Below are 16,658 nucleotides of genomic sequence, written 5' to 3'. Positions count from 1 at the left end.
ATCAAGGTCAATTTCATCAAATAACTAATTAAAACTTCACTTGAACAAACATCAGTGTGATAAGTGATAACCTCAAATGACAGAAACCATCTGGACTTTTTAGTTTGGTCCATGTCCAATCTGCTAACATGGAGGAGGTGGGGTTTATGACTTACAATACAGCTCGCCACCAGGGGGCGTGTTTGCAACATGAGAAGTTGCGTAAGTGCAGTAGTTGCTGTTCATGTAGTTAAGTGATGAAAACTACGGCTGCTAGGCAACAGCAAAATGACGCCCATACTAACATTATCGTTGGCGTCTAGAAGCCACACGATGGCGAGCAGGTAGGCGGGTCACATAACGCAGGAGGCGGGGTTTATGACCTACACTGCAGCCACCAGGGGGCGGTGCAATTGATTTGGCTTCACTTTTGGGAGTCGTCTACACAGACTAAGACTCAGCTGTTTTTAAAGAGGATTACTCATGGAAACGTCCAAACGACCGGTGGTTTGATGCCTGCGTTTCATCAAGTCGCTGTCCTAGCTCAGAATTACCCATAATCCCCGTGTTCTGACTCCTGACACGTCCGAGTCGTCCTCACATTCCTACAAACTCAGACCTGTGGCCACGAAATGTAAACACTCAGCCGGGCCGGCGTGTTTATCTCCTCACCGACCATCCCCCGCTCCTTCATCCGACACCACATTCAGCTTCAAGAGCTTCAAGCTGCATGTAGAATATTTATCAGTCAGTCCAAGTAAACAACAACTGGGTAATCTGTTACTCATGTTTGGTAATCTATTACTCTTTGTGTTTCTTGGAGGTGAAACTACAACAAAACCATTTTCTTCGTTCGATGGGACGTTTTGTCATCCTCTTTGAACACGAAGAAAAACATTAGCGAGGGAGGAGGAAAGGAAAATGATAATGCAGAAGGAAAATAAAAAAAATAAAAAGAAAGGAGAAGAAGGGGCGACCGGGTGGAAAGTTGAAGAAGGAATGAAAAGAATGCGAGAGGGAGGAAAGGTGAGGAGGAAAAGAACGGCAATAAAACCAGAGCAAATGGGGGCATGAAAGAGGAGGAGGGAGAAAATTAAAGAGAGAAAGAAGACGAGGGGAGAAGCTGAAGGAGAGAGAGGGGCGTTCTTGGCAGCGAGCAGTTTCCATTACTGGCAAAATAAACTGATACCATATGACTAATCACCTCATAACTGCAGCAGGAATTTACTACCACACACACACACAGACACACAAACAGCATCTCACTGCGAGAGGGACGGACGGCCGAAGACGGAAAGACGGAGAAACGGGGCCCGAGAGTGAAAGAGAGGAACGAGCGGAGGGGTAGAGTTCCCTCGCTCCAGACAAACGCACCTCCAGGAAGTGCCGACGGATGAGAGGAATCGCAAAACAACAAGACAGGGAGGGAAAGAAGAGCTGGACCAGGATCAGCCCCCGCTAATAAACAAAACATGTCACAGGAAGAGAGCAGCGATCTGTCAGCTGATACTCCAGAGACGAGGAGCACTGAACTTTTCCATGACACGGGGGTTATTAGAGGGAAACTGCTGATTGTTTGTTGTTTATTAAAACGTGAAACAGATGCAGAGCTGTTTGATTCCACATATTTTATGTGTCCGGGAGAAACTACGCGGGAAACTGCTGTTGATATTGATTTGAGTTTCCAGAGGCCGGCGTCTCGTCTCCGCAGGTTCAGGTCGACCTTGTTCACCTCGTGTGACTTTAACAACTCCACTGTTATCTGCCGCCTCAGTTTTCTGGTTTACGGCCTCGCCCGTGATCCTCCACCGTCTGGAGGGACGGGAGGTGTGTGTGTGTGTGTGGGGGTTGTCCAGGCACAAATCCTCCGACTCAGATCTCAGCCACCGATACGTCGCCAAATGAAACGTGTGTCGAATTATTCAACGCACATAAAACACACTGTCACACATTATAATAAAATGTCAACGTGGATATCAGCGTTCAAACAGAGATTAATGCACGGCGACAATTACCGGCACCGATCTGCACGAGACAAGAAATGAGAGGCAAGCTATTATAGAAACACACACACACACACACACACACAAACACACACAGCTGGATCAGAGATGAATGTCCTGACCTTCCCACAGAACTTCCTGTCTGTTTCTATACCGCTGGTAATTACTGCTGAGATGCCGCGATGATCTAACACACAAACACACACAGTACCACAGTGACACACAAAACACACACCGTAACACAGTCTATAACACACACACACACACACACTATGAACTGATGCAGACACCATCAGATGGAACATGTATTTGCCAGAAAGTTGTATATGCATACGGAGACAGATCCAGCACTATGCAGAGTGGTGTGTGTCTGTGTGTGTGTCTGTGTGTCATTTGGTTTCATTTAGCAGAAACAATGTGACTGTAAATGGGTTCAGCACTTTTCTTCCACTGCTGAGTGACTGTGTGACAAAGAGAAATAAACAGAGACAAATAGAAACAGCAGTGAGACAGACACACACCAGCTCTGCTCGGGTCCCGAGTCCTGAGGTTCTCGCTCACATTTGTAAAGTTGAAAACTTTAATCATCTCCCTCAACAACTGGAAGGTATTGAGTCCAGAATTTGAGTTCCTCCTCATAAATATCTGTCCCATCTTTTATTCTGGAGCGCGATCTTTCAGTTCGAGTGCAGGAATTATTGATTTCGTAATGCTTGCACTCAAAAACCCTGCGCTTGCACTCAAACCACGCCTGCTTGTTGCCCCAAAGGCCCCAGGAGTGCAGAGGAGAAATCAGATTGCAGATGTTTCATGCAAGCACAGAAGCAGCGTGAGCGTGGGAACAGCTGAAGAGCAGGAAATCCATCCAAGCAACCAAATATCCGAGTGCAAGCACACGGCCTGAGCTCAAGCAGAGTGAATCCAAGCACAAGCAGAAGCTGTAACAGTCTGAACGAGCAGTCACATGCTCTACTGAAATGATAACCTATAAACTATTAGTGTAATAGGTAGGTATCTCATGGTCACATGATACCCAACATTACTTCACTCAAGTGTTTCACATTAAAAGCTTTCAAAGGAACTGTTGGTGTTACGCCCCCTTCAACCACTTAAAGGCTTTTAATTTGAAGCATCTGCAGGAAACGCTGAGACAACAAGAAATCCACAGTAAACAGGAGGAGACGAAAAAATAAAACGTGACACAATAGAAAACTAAAAAAAAACTCTCGAGTCAAAATCTGTGTCTGGTTTCAGTCGAGTTACGTTGAGGCCAGAGGCTGGAACTTCTGAATTTAAACTGTTTTGGAGGCAGATTCTTTTCAAAGTAAAAGTCTGGACTTTGTGAACTGGCTTTGTGGATGTTTCCAGAAACAACAGGGAGATGTGAGGAGGGAGAAGGAAAGAGAGAAGAGAGAGAGAGTAAGAGGGAGCCAAATCATGCAGGGTCAAACAGGCAGCAGGCCAACATACAGGAAGTGGAGAGCACACACACACACACACACACACACACACACACACACACACACACACACACACACACACACACACACACAGTAACCCACACTCAAACCAACACAAACTAAATATAAAGATGTGACACACTCACAAAGCTTTGATGGTGATCATGTGACGCTGGTGAATTCAACATCATGACTCAGGATCCAAGAACTCAGGGCCGAGGTCGACTCGCCATCGAAAAACAAAACTTTAAAAAACACAAACGCGGCTCCAGAAGAAGAAGAAGAAGAATGAACAAAAAAACGTTCAGGAGCAGAAAGTCACATTTCTGTCATTTTAATAAAAACATATTCAAACTGCTTTAATGGATGTAATAGAGATTTCTTTATGACTCAGGGGCAGAAGTTCTAATAAATGATGTCACGATGAAGTTGTGATGTTAACGTGTCGGGGGTTAACGGCCCTTTCAGTTTGAGTTTATGAGGTTCTGTAAGTCTGGTTGTCATAGCAACCCATTAGGATCAATGTCCCTTTTCTGTCCTGTCATTTTCACAGCTGCTCTCCAAAACAAACATGACACAGACGCCCCTTAATCTCCTCCTGATTGGTTCTTCTCTGTCACATGACTCCACTTCCAGCAGTGAGATTATTTCGGATGTGGATTATAATGCTCATCTGGACCAAACAAACATATGGACGTGGACGCAGCCTGAAAGTAGCTTCACATTTAAAACAACAACTTTAGGAACAGTGTATTTACATCCTTCACAGACTGGAACCTGTTGATGGCATCGATTAGTTGTCTCTTTAATAAAGTCTCCAAAAGTTAACTTAATAAACAACTAGTTCCAGTAAAATCAACCCCACAAGATTTTAGTCAGGGTCGTTTTATAACTGTACAATGTTTGTTTTTCTGTATTTAACGCTGAGGTCATGAAATAAAAGATGAGAAACTACAAACAGAAAACTAAAGGTCAAAGGTCGAGTGTTTGCACCTGAACAAAGAGGTTTTTAAAGTAAGAGGACGACAGCAGAGAGGAGATCTTTTAGAAGGAAAACTCAATGAGTAGCAGACGTGAACAGATGCTCACCCAGCAGGTTAATGGTGTAGGACCACACACACACACACACACACACACACACACAGACACACACACACACACACACACACACACACACACACACACACACACACACACACACACACACACACACACACACACACACACACACACACACACACACACACACACACACACACACACACACACACACACGGAGCCACACCTTGCACTGTGTCAACAGCTACTGCAACTCTGTTAAACTGGTTTATTCATGGGTAACGCCGTGTCACATCCAGTGAATGGTACTGACTGTCACTGATTAGTGTGTGTGTGTGTGTGTGTGTGTGTGTGTGTGTGTGTCCTCCCTCCTCCCCGATGCAGCCAAATGTGAAGCACTTGACAAACATTACTGAGACGTTCCACAGAGAAGCAGCCGTTCAGCCTCATCCCTGATTTACCTCAGATCCAACGTTGATTTAAAGTTTCATCCAAAGCGAATCAGACTGTTATTTAGAGGGGGAGATGAAAAACAAAACTGAAAAATATGTACAACCCCCCCAATAATCATACCGTCACATTGAATGAAAAATGTTGACAGTTACAAAACGTGATAAAGTGGTTCGGTTTTCTCGGTTCAATACGTTTCTTCACCCCAATTTTATCGCAGCTACTTTGGTATCATGTACAAATCATCAAAATAAAAGGTATTATTCATTTAAGATGATTAAAAACAATTCTCTATCGTATTTTAGCTATTAAAGCTCAAAAAGCACAAAAAAAAACCGAGTTAAAATTTAAATAACCATTAGCCCCCTGATTGTCTTTGTGCCCACGTGACTCCAGAGGTTATTATGAGAGATTAGAAACAGAATTCAGTTTACAGCAGCAAAGGAAACATTGCAACATGTGCACTTAGGTGATACAAGAATCAGCTCAACTAAATATCTTTGGGACAATGGGAGTTGCATGAGGTCGTACAGATGGAGCCTTTGGTTTTCACTTTCGATTTAAAAAGGACTAAGACGTTCTGAACCTCGTCCGACACCAGGAACGTTTTTTCTGTCCCCTCCAGCTCTTTCCTTCCAACCCTAACAAAAACACAACGTTAACCCCGGCTTCACCCCGACGACAAAGAAAAATATTATCAAGTCACGCTGCTGATTGCCACTTTAAAATGTGCAATCAGCAGTGTGTGCGTTCTTGATTACCATCGCTGCGTGAACCGTGGCTTATTGATTGCAAACAGTGCATGCGCTTAATCGTAAGTGCACATTTCCAAATGAATTCATGTGGAAACTATTTGTAAGCAGGAACAAAAAGCAAAATTTAGGTAAGAAAATGTTAAATACTAAGAAAAGAAATAAAAGATCCAGAAAGACATGTGGGAAAGTCGGCAAATTAAGTAATAAAATCTAGACAGAGAGAAAATAGCGGAAGAAAAAACGTTGGAGAAGATTGAGGTTTTGGGGTTTCCTGTGGTGGAGACAAGAGGTCAAACTGCAGCCATGAACGCACACACACACAACCACACACACACACACACACACACACACACACACACACCACACACACACACGCACACACACACACACACGCACACACACACACACACACACATATATACACATATATACACTTCATTTTTCAGTCTCATGAAGTTAAGAGACAGCATCTGTGTCTGTGTGGGTGTTCAACCAATCACCACCCGTCTGTCTACAAGTGCTGGAAAAGACATAACACCTCTGATCACAGTCTGACACACACACACACACACACACACACACACACACACACACACACAAGATGTCAAAGTAACCATGCGATCACACGCCACCAAAACACGCATGCGATGACGCAGGCAGATCTGAAACTGCCACTCAAACTGCTTGATGTATTTTCTAAGCCGTCCCTGAAATAAACAAATTTAATATATTAAGCTTGGTGCGGTGGAAAGAGTTTCTGAAAAAACACTGACGCACAACTGACACAACACAGACTAATGCAATGAAGCATCGGTACTGGTCATGGAGACGATTCAACTCGACTAAACCAGTTGGTTTTAGGCCAAATTCTCCCTGGTCGGACAACCACCGGCTTTACAATCTTGAGAAAAAGAAAAGTGCTGCATCAAAAAGCCTTTCAGGATTAATCTGACAGATGTCACCTCCAGAAGGAGCTTCGGAGAATTAGGTCCACGCTCTGTCCTTTGACTTTATCTTTCCCACATGAACTCAGACGTTTTCACAACACAGTCTTTTTGTTTACATCACATCGCCACCGGCTCTGATCATCAGAAGCTCTCTGGACATCTTCGTCCGTGTCGGCTACGTGTGTGGCTCCACTTTTTGATTCTTTTGTTTTTGCATCGCCCGCTTGTTAGAAACATCACCACCACAGTTTTTATCAGTGATTCACGCTTCCTGCTGAGAGCAAATCATGAAACGACAACATGGACTTTCCAAGGTGGAGGAACTGCTGGTAGTCAGATGTCACATCCAGCTTCTTCACAGCCCATAAACCAAAGAGCGTTTCCTGCTTTCGAGCTGCAGCACAGTCGACGCCACACTCCTGGTGTGAGAGGGCTTTTAATTACAGCCCACACACAGAGAGAGAGAGAGAGAGAGAGAGAGAGAGCAGAGAGAGGGGGGGGAGAGAGAGAGAGAGAGAGAGAGAGAGCACAGAGAGAGAGAGAGAGAGAGAGAGAGAGAGAGAGAGAGAGAGAGAGAGAGAGACACAGAGAGAGAGAGAGAGAGAGAGAGAGAGAGAGAGAGAGAGAGAGAGACTCACAGTCTAATGACCTTTGAGCCATGTTTATAATAGTTTAACCATGAGGATCGTTCTTCCTCTCACATCTCGTAGAAAAAACGTCTCAATAAAGCGTGAAATCTTTTGTTCCCTTTCTTTTATTGTATTGATTTTAATAAAAAAAGATCGACATCGCGATGACGTCATCTGCCGTACGCTGAACTCTGGCCCAGCGGCTCCTTGTTGAATAAACGTATGAATTAAACTAAACTTCTGTGAAATGAAGCCAGCATCCACCACCACCACCACAGACCAAAATAAAACAGCGGGGATTCCCGAAGCCAAAGATCACATTCGTGCTCCGCTCCTGCATCCACTCAGAAATCCCCGGTGGAGAAACCAAAACTGAATGTGGTGCGAACGCTGCCAGGATCAGTGTCAAACAAGATGGGAAGTATTAAAAACACGAACACATACACACACACACAGATTTTAGACGACTGTAAAAGATAGAATTCTTTTGGGAAAAAGCAAACGACTTTCAAACGACTTTCAAACATCTCAGGATGCATCCAGTTAATTCAGCAGCTGTTGCAACGATCTCTTTGGAAACCATTAATCCAACTACAAGATGGCTTAGCTACTTTATAGTTTTCATGTTATTATGTATATAAATAAAAGGTTCTTTCAGATTTAAGTATATAATATTAAGTATAACATTTTAGTAACTTTAGTAAAGTTGTCCCCCTGTGCTTTCACATGACTTGATCCAAAAACTCTCCATATTTATTCACCTCACAGAAGTTGACCTGTTTTAGATTAATCCTACATTTCCCATAAGGCGACTCAGCAACATAGCTCACAGTAAATGCTCCTAAAAGCTTCTTACAACAGATGTCATCACACAACGTTCTCCACACACGGAGTTAAACTCCTAAACTAAACCTTGTGTGTACAGTCAGACTTGTTCCCGTCTGAGAAAAGGTTCAACGTGAGACTAAACAATTTGTAGAAATCCACGTTTTCCCCCGTCTGTTTATGTTAAAAACATGTCAACTGCTCACATGGGGACTCGCAGGTTGAGTCAGAAAGTGTGTGACGGGGGCCGTGCAGAGTGCGAGCCGCGAAGCCAGTGAGTCAGACTAACGGCAAAAACAAACGGCGGCGGAGAACAATGTGGCCGAGGCCTGAACCTACAGCAGCGAGGATAAAGAGCCGGGGGAAGTGATGGTGAAGCAGATTCATCCGACTCATGTGAACGTGACCGAGGGGATGAAGTGACACAGCAAGAAGGGAAATCACAGGACGTACAAAACGTTAGATCCAGTGGAAAAACCAGCGACAGTATCTTTTTCTTGAAAAGGACGAGTAGTTGTAGGACATATATTTATCTATGAGGAGAAGTTCTTTTAACTAATCTAAATAAAACCTGTGGACAGACACAAACCTCGTTTCAAAGAGAAAGTGCGACAGGTATCTTCCCCTGTATCTGCGGCACCAGTCTGAACAAACAGTCAAAGATACAACACACACACACACACACACACACACCTGTGTCCACTGCAAACACAACCTTCGCTCCCTGAAGTCCAAACACAGATTAGACACATGCTCCGTTGCCAATGGACAAACACAAACACACAACCCAACGCACACACACGCTATCACATGGAAATCAACCTGCTTCCGGACACAAATCCAGGTCATGAGGTCGTTTCTCTTCTCCGGCCGTAAAAAGGCAACAATACCCACATTACACTATAATCCACAACAGGAGGTTTTATCTCTCATTGCCACTAATGAATTTAATTATTATTAGTCTGAGCAGGTTCTCACAGCCTCAGGTGACAGCTTCACATTTCTTGTTTTGTCAGATTAACGGTCCCAACCCCCGAAGATATGATATTTACAAAAGGTTTGAATTATAATAAAGTAAGAAACAAAGCAGTAAATCTTCACACTTGAGGACGTAAAACGGGGAAATCTTCATCAAACCAACGAGCAGCAGCTTAAAGACGAACGTGTTCCTCAGTCGTCGATTACTTAACATCCATCCTATTGTTTCTGGCCTGGAGATTTCTTTGGTCTGCTCTTCTTTTGGAGTTAAAACAAAGCCGACCGACACAATTCCAGAGTTCCACCGCTCAAGTGATGCAACATCAGCATAAGCAGCAGTAACTCGGCTCATAATGACTTGAGACAAAGCATTCCTCTGGTTTCTTGGCTTTGGGCTGATGGCAGAGGGGAGATTTAGTAGATTGCATTAGATGCAGGGACTTTGTTGTGGCTTAGCGATCTTACACCACCACTGTTTTAAATTAGAGCCACTGCTTAAGTGTCATTTAAGCAGGTTTCATGGCTGTAGAGGGCCAGTAAATCACGAGTGTTTGAAGCTTACAGCACTGGAAACCATTTCCCCATCGCTGCCAGTGGGAAGCACTGGTAACAGTTCATTTCAGGACGCGAGTAAGAATCCACTTGTGGAGAAGTTGCTCAAGACAGATGAGCGGAGCTCAGCAGAGGAACGGGCAAAGGACAACATCTGGATTTTTTCCAAATAAAAACATCAGAACATTTGCTAGTTAAAGCTTCTTCTTCACTGACTTATTTTTTTTTAGAGATTAACCGATTATTTGAGCGAATAATCAGCACAATGATCAATAGTGAAACTGAGCCATTTGTAGATATTTGGCTGGACCATGCAAACCCACTGGTGAAGTCCTGTAAGATCATAAACCTCCATGAAGGAGAAGCACTGAACACTGGTGAGAAAAGGACTGACGTGCATCCGTCTCCCAGTATAATGACCCTCCAGCCCTCCTGTAATAAGTCCACACAATAGACTCGCACAACCAGAATAGCAAGTAATTAAAGGCATTGTATGAAATTAAATGGGAATATAAAAAAGATGGCTGGAATCATTAGACAGGGGGCCACTGTAGCTCTCCTCCCCCGATCCTTTTTGTCTTTGCGTCTCTTTTCATGTTTTCTATTCTTCGCCGAGCCGGCGGCGGCAGTGGCCATGCTGTATTTTATTCATTTAATGATTACGCCGTCTTTCTGGAGAGCGACGTCTCACATCTCCGAAACAGACTGACTGACGTGACCCTGAATTAACACGGAGGGAGAAAGACACAGCCTGAAACACCCGGGTTACTAAGTGGTCGTCCACGCCCCCAGTGCTTCATTCAGCAGAGAAATACCCATCATCGCAAACCGGTGTGGAGACGCACAAAGATGGAGCGTGTGTATGTTAAGTTAAAGGGCATCTGGGGGAACATAAATGATGGCGGATGGTTCGGCTGCGTGCAGATATTTCACTCTTGGGAGTTTTGCCGAGGAAGCCGACTAACGAATTGTTCCATCAGCGAGACGATGTGGTGATTTCTCAGGCTTCCCTCGCTGAGACCGAATCAGGAAACAACAGGAGCAATTTAGCAAAATGTCCTCGGAGCACGAACATCCCATCTTTGGCGAAACGTTCATTTACATTTCTGCATCTCTCAACTTGAAAAACGTTCAGAGACAAAGTGACGGCTGCTGATCACATGATAACAAGTCTCCGGTGATTCCCATGATCCCTTTCTGTGTGCAGAGACGGTTTAATTATGTCACTCCAATGACATAAATAAACAATCACTCCGTAGGATTCTTGGGGGATTTGTTTGCTTTTGTCTATTTTCTTAAATATGCAAACAAAGCATTTTAAACTCAAACTAGAAACTCAGCACTGTGGTTGTATGCATCGGATTTTAACATCTGACTTAACAACACCACCCTGTATGAACAGTAATGAAGGTAAATAAAGTCGAAGTGAACCCAGGTCCGCTGTCATCCGTCACTAGTTTCTTCTCAAAGCTCACGATTGACTCGTCACCATGTGTCACAGTGATTGAGTGACAGGGGAGTGATTTGTTGAGGCTCCACTTTGGGTTCTGTTCACAGCACAAGGGCAGAAGAACGCACTGAGCATTGTTCTTCTCTTGGATCGCGTTTTTATTTCACTCTCTCTTCTCTGAACGTTTGATTAAAAGTCTGATTAAAAATCCCACAATGATGCAATCACGCACAACCGGGGGGAAAAAACTGACTTCCTTAATTAGACGTCAGCTTGTGAACGCAGAGCAGAGTTTTCCAGCCGGCTCTTGAGCAGGATCTATTCTCTGTCTGAGCTGCATGTCGGGTGGTCCGGGAGCCTGTGAGTGCAAAACCCTGTGAACGTCTTCCTGGAGAGGCTGATCTAAAAATATACACCGTTATTCCCCCTTCTGTCCATCAGGGAGGCTTTCTAACGCTGGAGATATGACAGGATACTGTTTATTCTGGACTGAACTTTGGGAAACATGCTGCTGAAGCTCATCAAGACCAAATTCACAAGTGGTTTAGCAATGCAACATGGGAAGGCTGAGAAACGTAAACATTACCCACAAGGAACCCACAGCGTTTTACAAGTTCTCCGTTTTCAGAGATTCAAATACTCAAAGAGCAGCTTGGACGGGACGTGATTCCTTTGAAACACTAAGAGTGTAGCCTCCGTTTTAGAGCCTGTAGAACTCTGGATGTGTGTGGACGCCACGTTGAAGTGGCTAAAGTCCTGCGTTACGTACCCGGTGTTTCCCACAGCATCGACCACCACGTGTGAACTCTGCAAACACTGCTGCTGAACCCGCTCAACCAACGTTTAAAACTCCACAAAGATCAAGTCGATAGGAGATACTGATCAGAAATCAGTCAGAGCCGCTTCTCAAACCTCCGCTCGTCACTCCGAGGTTCAGACAACATCAACGAGACGACACATTCCCAGCTGGTCAAACACAACACGTCTGCAGAGGTAAATACATTAAACTGACCCGTTGAGCTTCTGTCTCAGGGTTCAAAATGCACTTAATTCAGCTTAATGCATAAAGGTTCAAACATTTAATATCCTCTTCTGTAGCTGATCCAATTCAGACAAAGTGTCCTGCTGTTTTTCACACCTGCCTCCTCGTCACGCAGCCGGCTCGGCACACACAGAGAATCACAGAAAGCCATTTAAGACTTTTAAAAAGCTTTTTAAAAAGCTGCTGGAAGTGGTTCTGAAGCTTTAAGAGGACATGAGAGGAAACAGACGGCAGGAGATGGACTATTTAAGGACGTTAAGGACTCACCAGGCCTTGTTTAAATTCAAATCTATTTGCCTTTTCCATCTGTTTTGGAAGTGTAGTGCTCCACAGTAACGACTGCATCTCATTCATGAAAGCTCCTCTGCTGTTGTTAACACCTACACACACACATACCTGCTGCATCTTAAAATAAAGTCCTGTGCAGCTCAGAGAGACGGATGCTCCTGATACTTGTGGGAGTCGCAGCATTTTTCTTTTAAATAAAGCACAAAATGACAGGAGTGGATGAGGAGCAGAGACGAAGCAGAGGCTCAGTACAGTCGCGTGTTTATCACCGACAGGCTGTGTGACTCACAGTCTTCGTTATAACGTCCAGGACGTGAGAGACAAACGAGGCGATGAGCGTATTTATATCATAACAGCTGGGAAAGTGTTCCATATCATATCTTTAATACATCTTCATTGCCTGAAAAGCCTGAACTGCGACACAAACATTTAAATAATTCAAAGTGGAAAATAACATCCCCTGCCAGCGACAGCAGAAACACACACACACGCACACACACGCACGCACACACACACTTACAGTTGTATGAAACCGCATAAACGGAAAACACACAGATGAACGAGCAAAGTAATTAAAACCACACTTTCACAAATCTGCAGCTGCAAAGTGTGTGAATCTCCCGGCCACTGAGCGAAGCCTGTGTGACCTCCGACCTCTGAGGACGAGCGGCTCCTTCCCGTGTTAAATCACCTCGACATGAAGAGCGCAGAGCGGTTTCCCTCTCCGTCTCCGTCTTCACTCGCGGCCAAGTTATGAAGCATAATTTAATTTCAGGCTCTGAGGTTAAAACATGTGTTTTTCAACCGAGTGATGAGACTTAATTCAATGTTTCGACACAGCAGCTCCAGCTGATCTGGGATGAAGACAACCCACGAGGTTCCAATAGAGACGGGACAGGCCGACTCACTGTTACTGCTGTTTGGCACAAACTGTTAAATGTGATCGAAAGAGGAGAATCAACACATTCTGTAAAGTTTGGCTGCAACTTTTTACACTCTAAAAATGTAAATTGAAACTTACAGAATATGATGTATTGATTAAGTGGCTGAATAGACCTGGAGTTGCACAAAGGTTTTAATTGGAACTTCACATATTGAACTTTGTCCTGTAATAAAACAGAAGAGCCTCTTACTCATTTTGAGTTGTATAATTACCTCTATGACTGATTCCTCTGTTTACTTATATACGAGGGATTAGAAGTGTGACTCTTCTTCACCTCTCGGCCCTGTGACAGTAGCAGAGTTACTCAACCGCTCGTCTGCATTCCACTCAAACAGGTTTCTGATCGTCTCCAATAATGTACAGTTTAACCCACAGACGACAACATCTGTCTCTGTCTGTGGCCGGTGAGAAGCGTCAGTGGTTCTGTGAAGGGCGGATTCATTCTGCCACGGTCTTTCTAGATAAAGGAAGTTAAACAAAAGCTTATTGGACTCGTTTTAAACTGATGACTCGGTCCCGATTGGACCAAATCAGTCATGTGACACGGTTGAAAGACAATAAATATAAGTTATTCTCTCGTCTGTTTCCTCTTTCCAAAGTCACCTGTTCTTGCTGTAAGGACGGAGAGAAAGGAAACTCAACACCTGCAGCTCCACCTGCATCGTCCGGGTTTCACCACGACATACTTCATCCCACGAGTGATGGGACCGAGTCTCCAGATCAGAAGTAAAGTCCAGTGAAATAACACAAAGAAAAGCTGCTGAAGTTAAAAACACGTCGAGCTGAACCATGTTGAAACCTGCTGACCTTCAGATATCCTGTATGTCATATAAGAATAATATGCTTTCATTTTCCTTCTAAGTAGATTATCAAACTGAAACTGAAACTCGATGCCCAATAACCAACCAGCCAGGGGAAGTTAACACCTTCCTAAGATATCCGTGCTCCGTTTCCATATCAGGCAATAACACCAGACCCTGTTCACTTTGTCCATTAGGCTGTTTCACCATCGAGCTCAACCGCTCACTGACTCATTTTTAAACGGTCACGCTCACAATAAGACGAGACAGTGTTTGTGTTGTGTCGTGTGAAGGCTTGTGTTGAAAGCTTTCGCTGGAATTGTCTGGTTTCCGTCTCCTTCTAGAGAAACAACTGTCGGCTGCTTTAAGAATGTTACCGCTGCCAATACCTCGGAAACATGAGGTGAACAAGAAACATCGATGAGGAAATTCCTCCCAACAGATGCTGGAGGCTTGAGTCATCAGTTGGCTGCAAGTGTTTTATCAAAGAATAGTTCCTCAATGGGTTCTTTCGATGTTACGTCCAAGAGGCAAAGAAATGTGTTTTGAGGGGTGGGTGACCTTTGACCTTTGACCACTTGTTGTATCCAGCACGGCGGAATAAGGAGGATTCACTGAAGAGTTTGTTTAAAACGACTATCGGCTGCTTTTAGGACACGTCAGAGCAAAACATCAATGAACGTTGGGACAAACTTCCATCACTCAAACAGAAGCTGGAAGCCTGAACCTTAGCTTTTCCCCATTTTAAGCCACCGTTGATAAAAAAAAACCTCTGACAAAATAGATTTTGCTTTTGTCATTTAGGCAAAAACAAAATGCCCACAACACACCAGCGATGCACCGATAAACCAGCGAGCGTCGGAGCAGCCTTGAAGCCTCGCGCTCGACTGATGGCGGAGTTATATCAGCCGTAACGTCAAAGCACCCGAGTCTAAACACTGGCTGTGATGGTTTTACAGCCTCAGAGTGTGGAGGCTATTCTAATCCATTAACTGACACCGGGGACAATTACCCCCCCCCCATCATCATCATCATCATCATGTACAGCAATGTGTTGAAGCAGATGTCACAGAGATTCATGGTTCCACATGCAGGACGATGGGAAGGAGTTGGTTTCACAAGAGCGAAGGTGCCTCAGACCGTCGTCAGGACTAATGGAGGAAAAAGAAGAAGTTGAGACAGCGTGAAACAATAGAAGAAGAAGAAGAAGAAGAAGAAGAAGAAGAAGAAGAAGAAGAAGGCGTTGCTTGTAGTGAACGACCAAGACGTCCATTTTGATGGCAGCAATACCGTAATGGTATTAAAGTGGCTAACCGGCTCATTTATCTTCCACATTCAGACAGAAGACTACGTTTTGCTATGCACTTTATTCAAAATAGTTATCGAATACGAACTGACAACAACGCCCAACGCCCGTCTACAAACCAATCAGAGTCAAGTACAGGTAGACTCCGCCCACGCAGGTGATGAAGACAGGACATTAATCCCTAAATTACAACGTGAAACCAAAAGTAACAGATCAAATGAAACTCTGGAACAAACACGTGAAGCCGGGTTCAGACTCTCAGGTGAACAAATGACCTTTAACACATTTGGTGCCAAAGATTTAACTTAATACTCAACAACCGTTAATGAGCAAGTTGGTGAAATGGGTTTTTAACACCAGGAAACATCTGTTCACAACAAACCAAATGATACATAAGAGACATTGAACTCTTTTAGAATCCGTCTGAGGGTCTGATACCTACGTGCACGGCGCAGGTCGTGGTTGTGTGCGGCTGCTGTGCGCGTCACAGTGCGAAGTGAACACTGCCAGTTCCCCGTGAGTCAGGATCAGCCCCCTCGCTCACTGAGGCTCCAGATGTTCCTCTGCCTGTTGATTAGTCCAGACGCACGCGCACGCGCCTGACCCGGGTTAAAAGAAAATCAAGATTCACCCTCGTCCAGGAGAGAGTTCTAGAAACCAGCAGGAGTTGGGTTGATCCGGATCGACTCGTCACAGACCAGAATTCACTTCGGTTTACATTCAAAACAACTCTCCTCCGCTGACTCGACCCAGCCTCGTTTGACTTATTCAAATCAAGTTTTTCTCGTTACAACGCGACGCTAGGAAGGCGGCTCCGGTGCCGAACACCCGGCCGCGACGTGCTACACGTAAAACAACGCAAACCTCGCCACATTGCGCGTTTGCACTTTGCGCAATAGTCGATACATTCTTAAATTCGAACTTTTTTCAAGGAGGAGCTCGGTGTGACGTTTTCCCGAACCAGGCAACTTTATCTGCTGCGTCGCGTCGCCTCGGGAATCTGTCGCATCCTCCGCAGGGACAACGTTTGCGTGAAGAAGAAAAGAAAAGACGCAGACATGTCGCAGCTCTCACCTCTGGATCCACCGCTGCGTCCTGTCGCTGCGTCCTGTCGCTGCGTCCTCGCGTTATTTCCCCCCAAAGAAAATGAAAAAGTCCTCGATCCTTTTAAAAAACACGAAAAGTTCCCACG

The 16,658-nt window shown here is 44.5% G+C and overlaps 1 protein-coding gene across 1 annotated transcript in view; it reads right to left on the bottom strand.

Annotated features, from left to right (window-relative positions):
• The window catches only part of LOC118101411 (plexin-B2), a 102,634-nt gene extending 86,588 nt beyond the window's left edge, over window positions 1-16,046 (bottom strand). The window contains 1 exon segment of the mRNA XM_035147156.2: window positions 15,909-16,046. The gene's annotated coding sequence lies outside the window, so the exon portion shown is untranslated.
• Between the last annotated feature and the right edge of the window lie 612 nt (window positions 16,047-16,658).

The sequence above is a fragment of the Hippoglossus stenolepis genome, chromosome 22 (assembly GCF_022539355.2).
Source record: "Hippoglossus stenolepis isolate QCI-W04-F060 chromosome 22, HSTE1.2, whole genome shotgun sequence".
Taxonomy (NCBI): domain Eukaryota; kingdom Metazoa; phylum Chordata; class Actinopteri; order Pleuronectiformes; family Pleuronectidae; genus Hippoglossus; species Hippoglossus stenolepis.
Note: the sequence above shows the minus strand (reverse complement) of the source record. Positions and strands in the feature narration are given on the sequence as shown.